The 19,444-nt window shown below is 35.8% G+C and overlaps 1 pseudogene; it reads left to right on the forward strand.

Annotated features, from left to right (window-relative positions):
* The first annotated feature begins 13,829 nt into the window (after nucleotides 1-13,829).
* Nucleotides 13,830-14,766, forward strand: LOC121465498 (annotated as a pseudogene).
* The last annotated feature ends 4,678 nt before the right edge of the window (nucleotides 14,767-19,444 follow it).

Genomic DNA, 19,444 nt, shown 5'->3' on the forward strand with positions numbered 1-19,444 from the left:
AGAATCCCTAATAATAAAAGTTACTCAGTGTGAGTTCAGTATGCTAAAACAGTAAATAGTCTTTATAACTATTTTGCTTTCTGATTTTTAAGTTAATATAATCTTTTCAAAACTTAACTATGATGCTGTAAATAACATGAACTCCTAATATTTATGGATACATAAATCTCTAATATGCAGAACCCAACTACTTTTTAAAGGTTAACATATTTTGATTTTGTGTAGGATTTTGACAGTGTCTCGAATACTGTATTCGTTGTATATATGCAGTGCCTATGGATGCAAGAACAGATCCTCTGCAACTGGAGTGACTGATGGCTGTAAACCACTTTGTGGTACAGGAAAACAAACTAGGTCTTCTACAATCATGTTATTAACCACTGTAGTTGCAAAGAACAATTTTTTTCATTTATCAATCAAAGTCCACTTACCCTGTATTCACATAATATATATTGTAATTAAACTTTTATAAATATGGAAATTCAGATATTTTTGTGGATTTGTAGACCTTATATAAATTCAGAAGTGGGGTAGCCAACTTAATGGTAATTTTATTTATTAGTTTTCTGAGAATCTTCCTTAATGTTTTTGCTATGGCTGTACAAATTAACATTTCTACAAACCTTATAGAATAATTCATTTTTCTCTATCATCTTGCCAAGACTATTTTTAAAGTTTCTTCAGTGTATATTAATTATGCATAATGGTGATTTTTCATTTTAATAAAATGTGAATAAAGTATTGGATTATATTCATTCCCCACTGTGGTCTTTTGCCAAACTACCACACCTCCCAATCCTCTTCATCTTCCCAACTAACTTCATTTCTACTTTTGTTCATTCTTTTGTGACTCAATGGGTTATCTTAGGGTTCTTTACTCCTAAGTGGATTCACCACTGAAGAAAATGGCTCTCCCTTCCTTATCTTCTCTTGTCATGGAGTAGTGACCCCTCTAAGAAGACCCCTTCCATGTCCAAATTTTGTTGGGACCAGTGTGGTAGAGATCTTATGAAGATAATTATAACTGTTGTGAGTTTGAGTGCAACAGCTCTGCATTGCCCAGGAGACAACATTTCACACACTTCTACCATTTATCAAATTCTTACATTTATTCCCTCCCTCATTCTTTAAAGAATCCCGAGTCTTGGAGGAAGTGATAATATCTACTTCCTTATATACCATTGGTCAATCACACTCATTTCTTCTCTGTATTTTACCAGCTATGGATCTGTGATTCACCAACGCACATTACTCATCTACTCTGACATAAGCTGGAAGTATATATATATATATAGTTCTATGTGCACAGACATAATTATCTGAAAGGCAATCTGGCCGGCAAATCATGTGCGCTTACAGGAGCAACTGTTTCCCCACCTTCCACTGACATGGCTTTTCCCCAGAGATAAAGGAACAGATATGAATTTTGCCTTGCTTATTAAGCATCAAATACTGTGAAATGTGGTTAGTTATACTCATGACAGACTTTTCAGTATTTTACCGGTGAGCTATATCTCTGAACAATGATATTGTTGAACACATGGTATAAAACTGAGTAAGATGACTGTTGATAATCTCCAAAAATACTATGTACAATATGCTGGTATTACAAGGGGATAACCAGCAAGGAGAAAGCTTCCAGCCCACTCCCAGATTAATTTTTTTTATGTCCTTACCAAGATATGTGGTGTCTTTAGCAATTTTTTCCTGTCTAGTAATAGTGGGCAACCAAGTATAATGGCAATTGACTGTATTGTTATGGGGGTTTAGGAAAACTTTCTCACGAATAACTCATAAAGAAATAGCAAACACAAGACACCAAAATTTTTACTCAATACTTTAAGACTTCTATAAACACCATTTCTCTCTCCCACAGGTTGCCTCTTACTTTTTATTTCAGTTTTCTTTTGATTAGCTTATGAAGTATCAGCTTTGTCAGACATCATTAGGCTTATTGACCCTCCCTCAAACTCCACTTCTCCCCTAATCCTGCCCTTCCTCACTGCTTAAATCATTTTACTCTCAGTGTTCCTGTTTCCACTTCCATATCATATTCATGTTGCATTCTAGCAGCCTTTAAAAGTCTTTCACACTGGCGTAATTCTAGTCTTCTATCCTCTTCACTCACATTCCCAAATGAAAGCATGAATCGAAAAGCTTAGCAGCTAGGATGCACATATGAAAGAGAATGTGGTAGTCTCCTTTTGAGGCTGAGTCGCCTCCTTAAATTAATATTTCCAGTTTTATTAATTTTCATACAAATTTCATAATTTTATTTTTTTTTTGGATTTTGGAGACAGGGTTTCTCTGTAGTTTTTGGTGCCTGTCCTGGAACTAGCTCTTGTAGACCAGGCTGGCCTCGAACTCACAGAGATCCACCTGCCTAGAGCAGTAAAATTCCACAAGGTATATTTACCAAATTATAAATTTTAATTTACCAGTAGATGAATATCTTGACTGACTCTATTTCCTTGCTATTTTAAATAGAGTAGAAAAAATATGGTTGTGCACTTATTTCTAACGAATTCTTTAGATACATGTTTACAAATATTATAGATGGAAATTCAATTTTAATATTTATTTTAGGAATTCTTTGCAGTGCTTTCAATATTTTACATACTAGTTTACAGCCTACCAATAATAAAGATTCCATTTCTCCACATCCTTGCCAGAATTTGTCATATATTTTACTGATGATAGCACTTCCAACTGTAATGAGATAGCATATAAAAGTACTAAGTTTGCATGTCCCTGATCTCAAATATGCTGACACAGTTGTCTTTGATCCAATTACAATACTTTTGTAGGGTATAACAGATTTGTCTAATTTCACTATTCTACATGTGTAGTCACAGGATCACATTTTAATCATATGCACTTATTTGAGTTGTCTATATTGCTCCATAGAACTTTGCATCTATTTTTGTGCCATTAAGATGTTGGTGTTAATACTATACCGCTGTAACATAATTTGAAATCTTTTGGATTGCTCATGTTTGCTCAGGATTATTTTGGCTATTGGGAGTCTTATATGATTTTATATGTATTTTAAATTGTTTTTCTATTACTGATAGAATGCAGAATGTATATATATATGTATATATATATATTCTCATCATATTGCTTTAGGTAAGACTCTTTAGTACACATTAGAGTACTACTCAGCGGTAAAAAACAATGACTTCTCGAATTTTGCATGCAAATGGATGGAAATAGAAAACACTATCCTGAGTGAGGTATCCCAGACCCAAAAAGATGAACATGGGTTGTACTCACTCATAATTGGTTTCTAGCCATAAATAAGGGTCACGGACTCTACAATAGGTGAATCTAAAGAAGCTAAGTAAGAAGGGGAACCCAAGGAAAAACATATAGTTATCCTCTTGGCTAAGGGAAGTAGACAAAATTGCCGGGGAGAAAATTGGGATCTTGGGGTGGGGTGGGTTGGGGGTAAGGGGAGATGGGGAGAGAAAAGTTAGAAGGGAAGGAGGTCGGGCCTTGGGAAAGCAGGAGGATTGGGATAAAGGAAGGTTGGACAGGGGAGCACGGAACCACAATTCTTAGTTAAGGGAACCACTTTAGGGTTGGCAAGAGACCTGACCCTAGAGGGGCTCCCAGGTGCCCAAGCTGAGGTCCCCAGTTAGTTCCTTGGGCAGTTGAGAATAGGGAACCTGAAATGACCCTATCCTTGAGCAATACTGACGAATATCTTGCATATCATCATAGAACCTTCATCTGGTGATGGATGGAGATAGAGACAGAGACCCACACTGGAGCACTGGACTGAGCTCCCAAAGTCCCAATGAGGAGCAGAAGGAGGGAGAACATGAGCAAAGAAGTCGGGACCACGAGGGATGCACCCACCCACTGAGACAGTGGAGCTGATCTATTGAGAGCTCACCAAGACCAGCTGGACTGTGACTGAAAAAGCATGGGATAAAACTGGACTCTCTGAACATGGCGAACTATGAGGGCTGATGAGACGCAAAGGACAATGGCACGGGGGTTTGATCCTACATAATGTGATGGCTTTGTGGGAGCCCAGCCAGTTTGGATGTTCACATTCCTAGATATGGACGGAGGTGGGAGGTCCTAGGTCTTACCACAGGGCAGAAAACCCTGACTGCTCTTTGGACTGGAGAGGGAGGGGGAAAGGAGTGGGGGGAGGGGGAGAAGGGTGGGAGGAGGGGGCGTAGGGGGGGAGGAGGGGGAGGGAAATGGGAGGCTGGGAGGAGGTGGAAACTTGTTTTTTTTTCTCCTTTTCTCAATTAAAAAAAACAATTTTGAAGTCATGCAGAGAGTAGACTACTTTCTTTTGTTCCCTATTATTATAGAAATACTTTCTGTTTTTCCTCCATTTAATATGACATTTACTACAAATTTGATATATATAATCTTTATTATACTGAGGTATCCACCCTAATTTCCTAATATTTTCAGTTTACACTGGTTTTGGATTTTGATGATGTTTTTTTTCTGCATCAAATATTTTCTGAGTCTATGCAGTTGATAACAGGAATTGATTTATGAGTATGGAACCATTTTTAATCTCTAAAGTAATTAAACTTCATCACAATGAATAGTCTTTCTGTATGTTCTTAAATTTTATTTGTAAGTATTTTAATGATAAATTTTTCATTTGTGTTCATCTGATAGCATGGTCTGAAAATTTTTGTTGTGTTTGGTTTTAGGGGTTGTGTCTTAATCAGAATTGAGTGTGAAGATAATACTGGGTTCATAAAAAATTCAATAGCACTCCTTCCTCTTCTGTCTATAAAATTATATAAAAGGAATTGGAGTTAATTTTTCTTTAAAGATCTGCTAGAATTATAAATTTAATTTGTCGAGTACTGGGTGTTTTTGTTTCTTTATTCTTGGTTTTGTTTTTAATAGTGAAGGCCATTTTATACCTGTTTTCATCTCATTGCTGGTTATAGATATGTTTATCTCTTGAGTTTTTAATAATAACTATTTTTTCAAGTCTGTGATTGGGCTTCAGTGTGGGTGTTAGTCATTCTTCTTCTGATTAAAAGTAGCAAACTTGTTTCTGCATATTTATCAGCCATCTCAATTTTCTTTTTTGGAAAAGTGTTTTACTCCTGCAACATTATTCAGGTAAACAAGAAAAAAACATAAGATAAAACAAAAAAGTAAGTATTAAGAAAGAAGAGGGATGAGGAAAGTGAATTTTAGGTATGATAGAGCATCTCTTGGGTATATTCCCAAAAGTGGTATTACTGGATTCTGGGGTAGGTTGATCCTGAATTTCCTGAGAAACTGCCACACTGATTTCCAAAGTGGTTGCACAAGTTTGCATTCCCACCAACAATGGATGTGTGTTCCTCTTACTCCACATCCTCTCCAGCAAAGGCTATCATTGGTGTTTTTTACTTTAGCCATTCTGACAGGTGTAAGATTGTATCTCAAAGTTGTTTTGATTTGCATTTCCCTGATCACTAAGGAGGTTGAAGATGACCTTAAGTGTCTTTTGGCCATTTGAACTTCTGTTGAGAATTCTCTGTTCAGGTCAGTGCCCCATTTATTAACTGGGTTAATAAGCATTTTAAAGTCTAGTTTCTTGAGTTCTTTATGTATTTTGGGGATCAGACCTTTGTCTGTTGTGGGGTTGGTTAAGATCTTCTCCCAGTCAGTAGGTTGCCTTTTTGTCTTAGTGACAGTGTCCTTTGCTTTACAGAAGCTTCTCAGTGTCAGGTGATGTGGGAGTGTCATATATCAATCTGTTGATTTCATTGGTTAAGCAATAAAGAAACTGCTGGGCCCTGATAGATTAAAACATAGGTGGGAGGAGTAAACAGAACAGAATGCTGGGAGGAAGAGGAAGTGAGCTCAGAGACGCCATGCTCCCCTCTCCTGGGTAGATGCGATAACTCTGCTTTCTGAAGCAGACACACACAATGAAGCAAGCCGCCAGGTCAGACATGCTGAATCCTTCCCGGTAAGCCATCTCGTGGGCCACACAGATTATTAGAAATGGGCTAGTCTAGGTGCAAGAGTTAGCCAAGAAGAGGCTAGATATAATGGGCCAAGCAGTGTTTAAAAGAATACAGTGTCTGTGTAATTATTTCAGGGCATAAGCTAGCAGGTGGCTGGGGTGCTGGGGATGCAGCCCCGCGGCTCTACCTATTACATTCAGGAGGTCCCATTTATTCAATGTTGCCCTTAATGTCTGGACTGCTGAGGTTATACGTAGGAAGTGGTCTCCTATGCCCATGTGTTGTAGAGTACTTCCCACTATCTCTTTTATCAGGTTCAGTGTGTTCAGATTGATATTGAGGTCTTTAATCCATTTGGACTTGAGTTTTGTGCATGGTGATAGATATGGATCTATTTTCATTCTTCTACGGGTGGGCATCCAGTTATGCCAGAACAATTTGTTGAAGATGCTTTCTTTCTTGTATTGTATACTTTTAGCTCCTCTATCGAAAATCATGTGTTCATAGGATTGAGGGTTAAAATCCGGGTCTTCTATTCGATTCCATTGATCGACTTCTCAGTTGTTATGCCAATACCAAGCTGTTTTCAATACTGTAGCTCTGTAATAGAGTTTGAAGTCAGGGATGGTAATGCCTCCAGAAGTTACTTTATTGTATAAAATTGTTTTGTCTAACCTGGTTTTTTGTTTTTTCATATAAAGTTGATTATTGTTCTCTCAAGGTCTGTGAAGAATTTTGATGGGCTTTTGATGGGGATTGCATTGAATCTATGGGAAATAGAGAAAACCCATAGCCAAGAAGACAACCTGCTGAATGGCCAGAAATGTTTACATAATTGGAGAGGGCCTGTATTCCATTCTTGGGACTGTCTGGCCTGGCAGGCACACACTTGTCTCCTCAGTACAGGAGCAGGACCTCTTGCTGGGCCAAGGACCTTGCAGACAAAAGCGCAGGCTTGGAGGGCGGGGAAGGTCTTGTGGAACAAAGATTTCCCTGTGGCAGGAGCACTCACTACTGGCTCCACAGACCCTCAGCCCCAAGAAGGCTGAGTTGGAGGATCCAAGGACCCTGAAGATGGAAAGGGGTGCTTGGGGGCAAGAAGGGATGGGGTAAATAGAGTAAGAATAGCCAGGGAGCTCTGTTTTATTTTTCAAACTGAAACCTTTGTGCTTTAATAGAATACTTGGTTCATCCACGCAGTTAAATTATACTGAATATGTATATATTTTCTATTTCAGAATATCAATATTTTAAATTTGTAGATAGCATTTCATTCCTTTAGATTCTCTTAACTGTGACATCTGCCAATAATTTTTTTTAAATTTAAAAATCCTTTAAATTATTAACTTTGGTTTAATGTTTGCTAGTTGTATGTCATTTGCTTTAATATGATTTTTTTTAATTGGCTTATATGGGGTCTAGAGGATGGTTGAGTGATAAAGAGAACTTTATGTTCTTACAGATGAGTGTGGTTAAATTCCCCAAGCGATGAACAAGTGGTTTACAGCTGTATGTAACTTCAGCTAAAGGTATACTACGGCTTCTTTTGGTCTGTGTGAGTGCTGGCTTGCATGTCCACAAAAGCATATTCACCTACACATAAATAGATGAATGTATTTTAAATTTGACAGGCAATATATTCTCATTGGTGCAATAGTGGAATGTATGGTATGGGAATTAAAGACATTCTGTCTCTATCTGAGGTCTTCTCCACGTTAATAGACACAATCTAGAGTTTAAATGACAAAGTCGTATCACTCTTTCTCAACTACAACTTAAACTCTCATATTGTTATTTCTCAGACTATGTTCTCTTGGACACTGTGTTGCCCGTTCTGTGTTCACTTCTGCATTGGAACAGTATTGGGTAGATACACAATAAGTTATGTAATATTGCCCCTATGGCAAACAATATTGGAAAATGATGGATGGTTGCAATTAGACCACACCTTTAATAATTGCTAAAATACATGTAGCAAATTGTCTTTAACCTATTTAAATTATGCTACATATACAATTTTATTACAATGATAAATTACTTTCCCATCATCTTTTTATCCCTTTAAGATTTGCATAAATTTGCATGATTGCATTCCCCTGCTATCCTGGCTGTCACTACCCAACTATAATTAATTCATGACAGTCATTTAGGTGTGAAATTCACATGTTAGTTCAATATGTAACACTATACATTGAGAAAACTATATTCTCTCTGCAGATACATTTTTAACTGCCTTCGTCATTTTCTTTTTCAATTACATTATTTGTTGCATTTTCCTAGCTTAACTCAAATCTAAGTTTAATGAAGCATAAGAGTCACTTGAGGTCTAAATTCAGAGAAAGTAAGTGACTATGAGATTCCCCCAGGAAAATCTAAAGAAAGCCTTTCCATGTTGGGGTGCTATTTAAAACACAGAACTGCAAAGTTTTTCCACAAAGAGGCTTTACAAATATATTGTTCTCCACTGAGAAAGAACTCTCATTAAAGTTGTTCAGTATAGGAAATGAGCTCACCACCATCTTGGGGTAGAAGCACAAGCTTAAATAACTGTTATCAGACAAGAAGAAACTGATTTCATAGGCAATTCCAATAGGTAAGTACATGAGAAACTCTTTTTAACTTAGGGATATCACTTTCAATCTAATTTGGTAATTTCAGAATATTTTTTCCCTTGGCATATTTTTTTTTAATTTCGAAATATGAATCTTCGAGTTCTGAATGTGTTACTCATGTGAATACCAACCACAAATATTTTGGATTTTCTCTCCAGTGAGTAGTTTTGGGACTTATTTGCTGCAGTTTTACACACATTCTCTCTCTCTGTCTCTCTCTCTCTCTCTCTCTCTCTCTCTCTCTCTCTCTCTCACACACACACACACACACACACACAAACACACAGAGGAAGAGAGAGAGAGAGTCCTACAGTCTTACAAACATTCATGAGTTTAACCCCAGAGTACAATGACTTTCAAATGGAGTTCAGGGTCCTTTGATCTTGATATTTTCTAAAAAATTTCAATTTTTCCTCTTTTAGAACATAATCAAAGTAGTAAGTTTAAATATACTCAGCTATTGACATCGACAGTGTAACATGCACTCTGACTACAAAATATTTTAGATGTTTTGAATAATAATGTAAATTTTTGTTGGACTTTTGTTATTTGTGCATGTGTGTGTGTGTGTGTGTCTGTGTTCATCTCCATGATGATGAGTCTTCTGTCATCTTTATGACTTAGTTTTCTCAAAGTTTCTGCAAGAAGACAGACAATCCATACTATATATTATAGGTTTGACACTTTGTGCTAATGTGAATGAGCAAGCCAAATTGGAGATCTACCATGATGAAAAAAAAAAAGATGTTTACTTAAATAAATGGGGAATGAAATTTTAAAAAGAAAAATTTAATTTCCAGAGAAAATTTTATTTACTCCCACTAAGACTAATATAGATAATACAATTTTTACTTGTTTAAAGTTTACCTGATCTTTAAAATAAACATATAATTTATTTTTAATAAAAATAGTCATAAAGGAAAAGGTAGCTTTTATTTTCCTCCAAGAATTAAATATTGCGTTACTCTATAACTCTACAAATGGAACATTTTTTTCTAATTACTACATATTGAACAATGTACAAACCTATTTTATATAATAAATATCTATTCTCCCAGCCAATATTCTTAAATACAAAATCTACTTCTGATTACTTAATACTTTCAGAAATAAAATTATATAAAATAATGTAAAAATCCCATTCTGACCTTTGCCATCTAATTTCCTTTAATTATAGACACATGGAAGAGAATGGCAGGATCAGAGTTAAAAAGGTTTGGCCTTCAGTGATTCCCTTTGACCTGTGGAGTCACTGTGACTCACGTTCCCATCAATGAGGCTGAGAAGCATTTCAGGCTACAGCATCCATGGGGTTATCATCATTTCAGGAAGTTTCGTATTACAAGCTGGAACAGGTTTTCTGAAACTTTTGGTCTTAAAAATAAGACTTAACCTGAAGTTTAAAAATAACTTTCAAAGCTGAAGAGATGACTCAGTGGTTTAGAATATATTCCACTCTTGAAGAATACCAGAATACATATCCAGTGTCTGCTTCTAGCCTCTGTCCATATCTGCACATGTGCAGCACACACACACTTAAACACACAGAGATTCACATACTTATAGCTTTTACTATGTCTATTCTGCAAAATGTCATAATTTATAGTCTTCGAATCACCCAGGGAACATTTTTACAAGACATTTAATAAAATTATCAGACAATCCATAATCTCAGCATTTGCCTGCATTTATATCAACCAGTGAGAACTATGATTTTTATATTACTCATTCATTTTCCAGCAAGTTTGCAATAAATCATTTAACATATTTAAATGTACTCATAACTATCTAATTTTACTGTATTCATTCCAGTTATCATTGTAATTTTTAATTTAATTGATTACAGCTTTATTCATATAATTTTAAGATCTCTATGTCTCAAAAAGCAAACTGAGAATTCTCAGAAGATCACAGGGATCCCTTCCCAAAACATGTCATACACATGTATAGTAGCTGTATAGATTATTTTTTAGGTAATTATTTATTTTTTAAATTTCAGATATTTTAGCAATTAGTTAGATAATAATTAAACTGAGTATTGTATTGCTGAAACAACTAAGAAGGGCAGGTCTACTGTGGGTGAGTCACATAAAATATTAAGGGTTGGAATAGGAGAAACCAATACTACACAAAATAAAAATATATAAAAATTAAAAGCATGGAGAATTGTTACAAGCAATTTTGCAAAAAAAAAAAAACTGATCAAGAAAATTTATTTAGCTGCATTCACCAGAAAGCCTTGTTTGCAACAAATCATAAAGAATAGGGTTTAGTTTTCTCACATCACTAGAATAAATCTTGAAAAGGCACTGATGACTTCGGTGAACTTGCTCAATATGCGCACTAAGTGCTGGGCTTTGTTCAGGTTTCCACTGTGCTATATGTAGGACATGGGCTTTAGTTATCATAGCTGATGTACTCTTAATAATAGTAATCGTATTTAGTTCAAAAATTAAACTGGGAGCAAAGCAACACTTTTTCCATAAAAAGGTATTTTTCCCTTTTGAAAGAAAATGACTTTCTGGAAAGATACTGACTTAGCAATACATATCCAATTTTTTAGAAAAAAATAAAAATATCACAACATGTTAAACAAAAAAGACCTATTGTTCCTGATGTGAGATAAGGCTGCAATCTTTAAAATTTGGATTGAAGGTCATAACAGGAAGGAAAACAAGCAGTTATAAAAGTTTCATGAAGTCAAGATGCCAAAGTCTTAGAAATATACATAGAGAAATTAATAAAATCAGGGCTTGAATCCTGTAGGGAAATACAGCAAAAGAGTAAGGTAAAACGGGTTATGATAAAACATAGCCTGAATAGAGTTTCTCTCAAGAAACAAAGTGTCTATGGCAATTAGATGGTAGGACTGACAAACGAACATTGAGGATTGCTGAGGAATGACTGGCAAGAGAGGAGTAGTTCTAGGGGACACCAGAGACTCTTATCTTAAATGAGTTAATACTAGCTATAGGACATAGAAGTTGGGGGCTGTTTGATTGGAAGATGTTTGTTGGAAACCAGAGTGTATTTCGAAGTAACAATCAGAGTAGCATAGTAGTGTAACAAAAAACATTGAATATGTGTTTAAAATTTGTAAATGTAAGTCCTGACCCTGACACTTTATCCCACTTTAACTCTGGAGATTTATTTTTTTATAAGATATAAGTCTAGATCAAGAATATAGAACATACACAGACTTTTACATCGTACAAGTGTCAATAGGATTGCTAAACATCTTCACACAAAAAGAAGTACAAAATTGATGCTATGTATTGGTATATAATTTTAAAACCAATAACATATTTACCCTTACAGCCAGTGAATGTTGATATCTAAGCAGAACCATGATATAAGTGTAAAAAAGTAAATGTTTTTTTAAAAAGCATCTCAATTGAGTAGGGAATGTCCATGATCAGTGTATAAAAAAGCAAGATATATACAAGGAAGACATGAATTGTAAAAAAAAAAATCTACAAGAAAAAATAATAAAACTTATATCATTGGTATAGCCATATCTTTGGATAAGATTTCAAAACTACAATACGGTGAAAGCACAAATAATGGAATGAGTGTTTATATCACAAAACAAAAAGAAACATCAATAAAATCAAGGACAAATAAAAGAATTATATGAACATTTATCTGTTATATTTAAGATAATCAAAATGCTAAATCCTCCCCTGAAAAAAAATAAGCAATCACAATTAAAATTCATGGGGAAATAAAAATGAATGTCACTTCTAACATAGATGCCCAAATACTATACAGAAAATATTTATATTGGGGATGTTGTGATGGCTCAGTGGAAAAGACCACCTGCTGCTTTTATAGAGGACCCATGTTCAATTCCCAGCACCCACAAAGTAACCCATAGACTGTAATAACACCAGGGCCAGAGAATTGAATGTCCTCTTCTGACCTCAATGTAAATTGTACATACGTGGTACACATATAGATATACAGACTAAACCATCATATGCATTAAAAACAAGAAAAATATTTAAAATTCTATATTAAATCATAAACCACAAGAGAAACACTAATCAAAACCAGCACTCGGGAGGCAGAGGCAGGCGGATCTCTGTGAGTTCGAGACCAGCCTGGTCTACAGAGCTAGTTCCAGGACAGGCTCCAAAACCACAGAGAAACCCTGTCTCGAAAAACAAACAAACAAAAAAAAAACTATAATGAAATCACAGTGTCACCTACTAGTAAAAATACTACCAAATAAAAAGTAACCAATCTTCTTCAAGAATAAGCTAAAAGTTCTGTTTTATGCACTCATGATGAGAATGATCATGTAGCAGCTGTATTGAATTATAGATGTTCCTCAAAATTTTAGCATAGAATTGCCATATTCATCCACTATTTTAACTTGGGTTTATCTTAAGTAAACAAATTCATCATACCAAAGAGATACATGCTTTTACATATTTATGACTGTACTATTTACAATAGGTGACATGTTGAAATAGCCAACATATAATCCAATATTAGTCAAACAAATGAAAGAATTGAGCCATTTGCAGACAATGGATAAAAGTGAAAGACCCTTTGTTAAAGGAAATGCCACAGAGAGAAAATATATACAACTTCTGATCATGTGTGGCAATGTTAAAAAAAACTCAGTATTACTATATAATAGTAATCAATAGTGGTTTGAAAGTGAGAAAGTGGGAGGGTAGAAAGACTGAAACAGTATATCTAATACTTCTGCATGTATTCAAAATCATAATGCACCCATGAATGAATATAACTAAAGTATGTCTGTCAAAATATTTTAAAAAATTTATAAAAATAAATATAAATGAAATGGGTTTAAAAACCTTCATTTTGCCACCAGTGAAGCAAATACATGAAATAATAATTTGCAAAAGAGAGCAAGAACACACTATATGGATATTTTCTGTCACCTGAAGTGATTAGACATTGAAAACATCTAGAAAAGAGTTCATAGAATATATTCAGAAATACTGAAAAGCAAATCTACTAAAAGAAAATGTCTGAATGTAGAATTAAAAGGAGGAACCCCATTTACCCCCTCTACCATATTTATGCTTGTGATTCTTTAGGGGTACTATGCTGATAACTTTATTATTTTTCATTTTCTTTTTCTTTTGCTATACAACTCAGAGTTTTTTCTCTTGATTTTGAAATTCAGAAAATAAAAGAGCCCCATAAGTGGAAAATATCCCTTAATAGCTAAGCTACAATTTCTCCTCATTTCCTAACAACAAGTGATTTGAAACTGCCCATCCCAATGGATCAACTAAATTACTCCATGGTTTCTGAGTTTGTGCTTCTAGGACTCTCTAGTTCTTGGAAAACTAAAGTTTTTCTCATGCTGACGTTCTCTGCACTCTACTTAGGAATCATTGTGGGAAATCTCTTCATTGTAATTTTGGTAATTGCTGACTCACATTTACATTCACCTATGTACTTCCTGTTGGCCAACCTGTCTTTGAATGATGTGTGGGTTTCTTGTACCACAGTTCCCAAGATGATTTCAGATCATCTGAAAGAACACAGAGTAATTTCTTTCCACAGCTGTATGACTCAGATGTGTTTTATCCACATTATGGGAGGAGTGGAGATGGTGCTGCTCATAGCCATGGCATTTGACAGGTACACAGCCATCTGTAAGCCTCTGCGCTACTTGACCATCATGAGCCCTAAATTATGCATTTCATTTGTAATTGTTGGCTGGGTCACTGGTGTGGTCCATGCCCTGTCCCAGTTCTCTTTTGTTATAAACCTACCTTTTTGTGGTCCTAACGAAGTAGACAGCTTTTACTGTGACTTCCCCCGGATCATACAACTCACATGCACTGATGGAGGCAAGTTTGAATTTATCATTGCTGCCAACAGTGGCTTCATGAGCATGGGGACCTTCTTCCTGCTTCTTCTCTCCTATGTCTTCTTTTTGATCACTGTCTGGAAAAGGTCTTCAGGAGACTTGTCGAAGGCACTTGTCACTCTGTCATCACACATCACTGTAGTTGTTCTTTTTTTTTACTCCATGTATGTTTCTCTATGTGTGGCCTTTCCCCACATCAGGAGTTGACAAATACCTGTTTATTGCTGACTTCGCTATCACACCTGCCCTGAATCCTGTCATCTATACATTGAGGAACAAAGTAATATGGGTATCAATCCAAAGATTATACAAAAGAGTTGGTTATGACAGACTTTGCTGAGTAAATCTCATGTGGGAGCTCTAAAAACATATGGACAACTGTATATTGTAAGGTTCCATTAAGGCACATATTCCATAGCCTTGTAACCAACACATGTCACCTACCTCGCAGCATATTCCCTTTCCCACACACTATTAATGTGTTGCTTCTGTTCCTTTGAGAAATTATAATACATCACTATGTACTTCTTTTCTTAAAAAAACCTCTGTGGATAAATAAATGTGTTTTATAGATTTTTAAACAGTCTACAATGTTCAAAATTAAACATCAATTTTTGGGGGTAAATAAATGAATTATTACAATGAGTGCTTCCATATTTAGGTCTTGTGTCTCTAGCTTTTCAGGTTGTATTGTCTCAAAAAATACACAGAGTTAAAATTTGAAAGCAAAATCTTTTTCAGAAGAGGATTCAGAGTCATCAGTGGAGAAGCGATACACTAGTCGCCTCTACTGGTTCTTCCCTAAAGGCGACTATATAGATGTCATTTTTTTTTTCAAATTGTTTCAGTTGTAAGATAGAGTATCCAGCATGGTTCTTCTTTTGGTAAATGTGCAGTTTTTAATATGTTCAATCTGTTTCCTAGAAAATGTCTAAGTGCAGTGTAGAAAACTTGGGAAAGTCATCAAGCAGAGTTGATGGTTAATACACTAAATTAGGTAACTACCAAGTAAACCGATGATCATAATCTAAAGGCTATGTAACTTATAAAACTATATGTTAAATCATTCCACTTTAATCGTGTGGCACTAACTGTTACATAAGGAAGAAAAATTCTGTTCTCTGAAAATCTCCAATTCTCTATTTTGTATGAGTCCCTTAAAACTACTAACTGATAGTGGCCTTTCATTCATGTGCCTGGCCCAGCAAAGATATGGCCAGTATAGTAGTCTAAGGAACAGAGTAGATACCATACCCTAGAAACTTAAATCATCTGACATCTACTGGGTTAAAAACTGACATTTGAATTTTATATTAAAGTTCTAGATATAGCCCAAATACTGTCTTTATACACATATATACAAATAAAATGATCCACAGAGTAAAACGATGAGCAATGGGGAAAAGGCATATTTGAGAAAAGGGCAATGAGATTGTTATTCATTTGAAAGTGTATAAAATCTATTAACACTGCACACAATATAGCAGAAGTCCAAAAAAAGAGGCTTTTATCTTACTGTGTAAAGGAGGGTATCTGTATTGGGGTTGTTTTTATTGTTGTTACTGTTGCTTTGCTTTTTGTTTATATTAAATATAGATATTTTAGACCCTGAATGTTTTCCCTTCTTCTACTCCTTCCAGTTCCACTCTGCCTCTCCTTCCATCTGTGTCACACTAGAAAATGAGCAGTCACCTAGGGGACAATAATAAATTAATATAAGGTAAAACAAAAATGTACAAATTGGAATAGGGCAAAATGAACAAAGGAAAAGAACCCAAGACACAAGAAACACATATAGATGCAGAGACTTGGTGTTCATATTCAGGAATCACATAAAAGCACAAACCTGGAAGCCACTATATATATATATATATATATATATATATATATATATATATATATAAACTCTATAGAACAAAAATGAATGAATACATGAATAACAATATTGTTCTTTTAAAAAACATCTCTTACATGACAAAAGACCTCCAGTGATGCAAGTGAGTTCATTTTCTGTTGGTCATTGACTGCTGGGTTTGCAGGCCACCATTAAGAGTAGTGTGTTTCTCCAGTGAGACTCCCTTGGATAAAGCTGTTTTCTCATTTGCAAGTGCTTATCAGTTGTAGATAGCTTCAGAGTTAAGGATGCTAGCTGCATCTAATTGCAGCCTTGTACAGGCTGCAAGTTTCTAAGGGGGTAAAGCAGTCTGAACCACACACACACACACACACACACACACACACACACACACACACACACACAAAGTCCTGGATATTATATTTGTACTTTGTGCCTGTAGTCTGTGTCTTCCAATATCTGGAATGGTTTTTCTTTCATTTTCAGGCTTTAAATACACCACCTACCCTCTCTGTTGTGTTTGAAATGTCACCGTTTTGAACTAAAGTCCTCAGAAAGAAGGGAAAAAAATGTATCCCCATGTTAAAGACTCTTTAAAACTATGGATTGCTAAGATGACATGGTGGTTAAGAAAACCTCAGAACCCAGAATCCACATTGAGTTACTCACAAACACCTTCAACTCCAGCTTCAGGGATTCCGACCTAGGATACCTGCATACATACGTACAAACACACACATACACACCCTCTCTCACCCACATGCACACACATACACATAGACATTTACACAGACACACAAACATGCAGACATGGCCTTTGAGAGAAAATGATGCATGAATGTCAGTATGGCCGTGATTAACAATAAAGAAGAACCAGATCTGTATTGCCCTGGTATTACTAGGTTCTTTAGACACTGACATTGTCTTGAGTAGCTAGCTGCACAGAACACAGGCATTCACATAGCCTTTGGTGGTAATAGGAGTCCCAGATAGCAACTCAGATTCTGGTGGCTTTTGGGTCACAGACCCAGACATGACCCAGTCATGGCCCTGTACAGGAAACTGGGACCAGACAACACCATAGTCCTTTGTGTAAGGAAATACAGGCCACCAAGCTTAGCCTGGACCCAGTGGCAGCTTGCCCTTGGATACCAACAGTGCCTCAGGTTGTGGCCTAGACCCCAGTCATTTGTGTGTACTTCAGTGTTACCATGAGCCACAGTCATCAACATAGGTCTCAGCTGAACAAGGACCATGAACCCAGACATGATTCCTGGTAGCATCTTGGGTCCAGATGTCACCATGACCCCAGGTAGCAGCAAGGGCCACTCGGATTGTCATGACATTCATAGTGGTATCACCCTTGGAAACCCATTTGATCCCAGGTCATAGCCCAGACCCAGGTATTGGCAAGGCCTTTGTTAGTGTCGATAGCCTTGGACATTATCACAGACACTGGCTGTGGAAGAGTCGTGGACCCAGACATGACCTTGGCAGCAGCTCTGGCAAAGTCATCATGTTCCTTGGTTGGCATCTAAAGGCCACTCATGAATATGACCCCAGTGGTGCCATGGCCATCAGATAATAAAGTGACCACAGGTGGTAGCCCAGACTCTGGACATTCTTGTTGTCATTGATATCAACATAGACTCCAGCTGCTGTAGGATCACATACCCTGACATGGCCCTTGGCAACAGACCAGCACCTGACATCATCCTGGTCCTTGGTGGCAAGCAGGCCACCAACATCAGCCTCGTCCTCAACATGCTCACTTCTTCAGATCTGCCACTTAGCATAACATACAAGCCTGTCAACTTCCCTTTCTCTCCTATTTCTTCACCATATACTTGTTCATCTTCAGGCTGCTTTGTTATCAGGTGGCCCATGAATCTAAACACCACTCTTAAAAACACTGATAACTTTAAGTACACAAATAAGTCATTTAACACAGTAGGCTCACTATTAACTATTTAACTAAATAAAATGAATCTGTATGTATGACAAACACAGGAACATTTACACTGTTGCATTCCTAACAGGTACAGATTTGATACAACCCTAATGTACTGAAGTGGGGAGTAGATAAATAGAAGTGCATACAATGGAATAAAAGTAGCAATATAAAATTATCAACTTAACAGCATGGTTTAATCCAAAATTCAGAGAGAAGAAACCTTGAATCAAAAGGGAATATAACATGCGACTATGAAAATCAATGCATATTAGCATCACACCTTTTAACTTCTTAGATATTTATAACTTCTCAGATATGCATAAAAATGATGCACCATCTTATCATAAAAAGTTGGAGAAATGAATTCTTAAATTGTTGGCACAAATACATACTTGCAAATCCAATGTTGATAATCATCTGGAAGATTTCAACACTCTAAAAATTGAAGAAAATCATGTATTTCAAGTAAACCTGTGCTAGATAGCTTAACATTGGGCAACATGCAAAGCTAATTCTGGTATCAATGTTTTCAAAATGCTTACTACTAGGTAAAGGCAATATATGTGATATACTGTGTGATAGATGAAATACATACTATTAATATAAAAATATATGGAACACATAGTATTTATGGAATAAGTTCTATGCCATGTTGTTAAGACTTTAAAAAAGAGGGATATAATGTCATTGATGGATTTGGAGAACATTATGCTAAGTGAAAATCCAGGTAGAAAGTAAAACTGTAAGGTGTGCTTTCACTTATATTCAAAGTTTTAAAAAGTTGAATAAATAGAAAAAGAGAAGAACTGTGGTCAATAATAGTATATCACAGAGAAAAAAAGAAGATATCTAAGTTCATAGTTTTATACATAGCAAACAATACTAGAAAATTAATGTACTGTATTAAAGCAATAGTTAATTGATTGTTATGGTAAGTTGAAGAGATTTTAGGTGTTTTTAATGCATACACTGTGTCTATGTAAAATACTGATATGCAATAATACCATATATATGTAAATAAAAACAAAATAGTGATCAACTTAAGCATATACCATAAGTGAACTTAAAAATAAAAGCAAAATTATACAAATTAAAATAAGATTGTTTGTCTGAGTCCTTGGTATGTTATGAATTGACCATATAGTGCCAAAAGAGAGTATGAGAGTAAATAAATCACTCCACTGGCATTTTCAGATGTCGTGACAGTTG

This window comes from Microtus oregoni, unplaced genomic scaffold, assembly GCF_018167655.1.
Source record: "Microtus oregoni isolate MIOR12 unplaced genomic scaffold, Mior012 000031F_ref0000149, whole genome shotgun sequence".
Classification (NCBI taxonomy): domain Eukaryota; kingdom Metazoa; phylum Chordata; class Mammalia; order Rodentia; family Cricetidae; genus Microtus; species Microtus oregoni.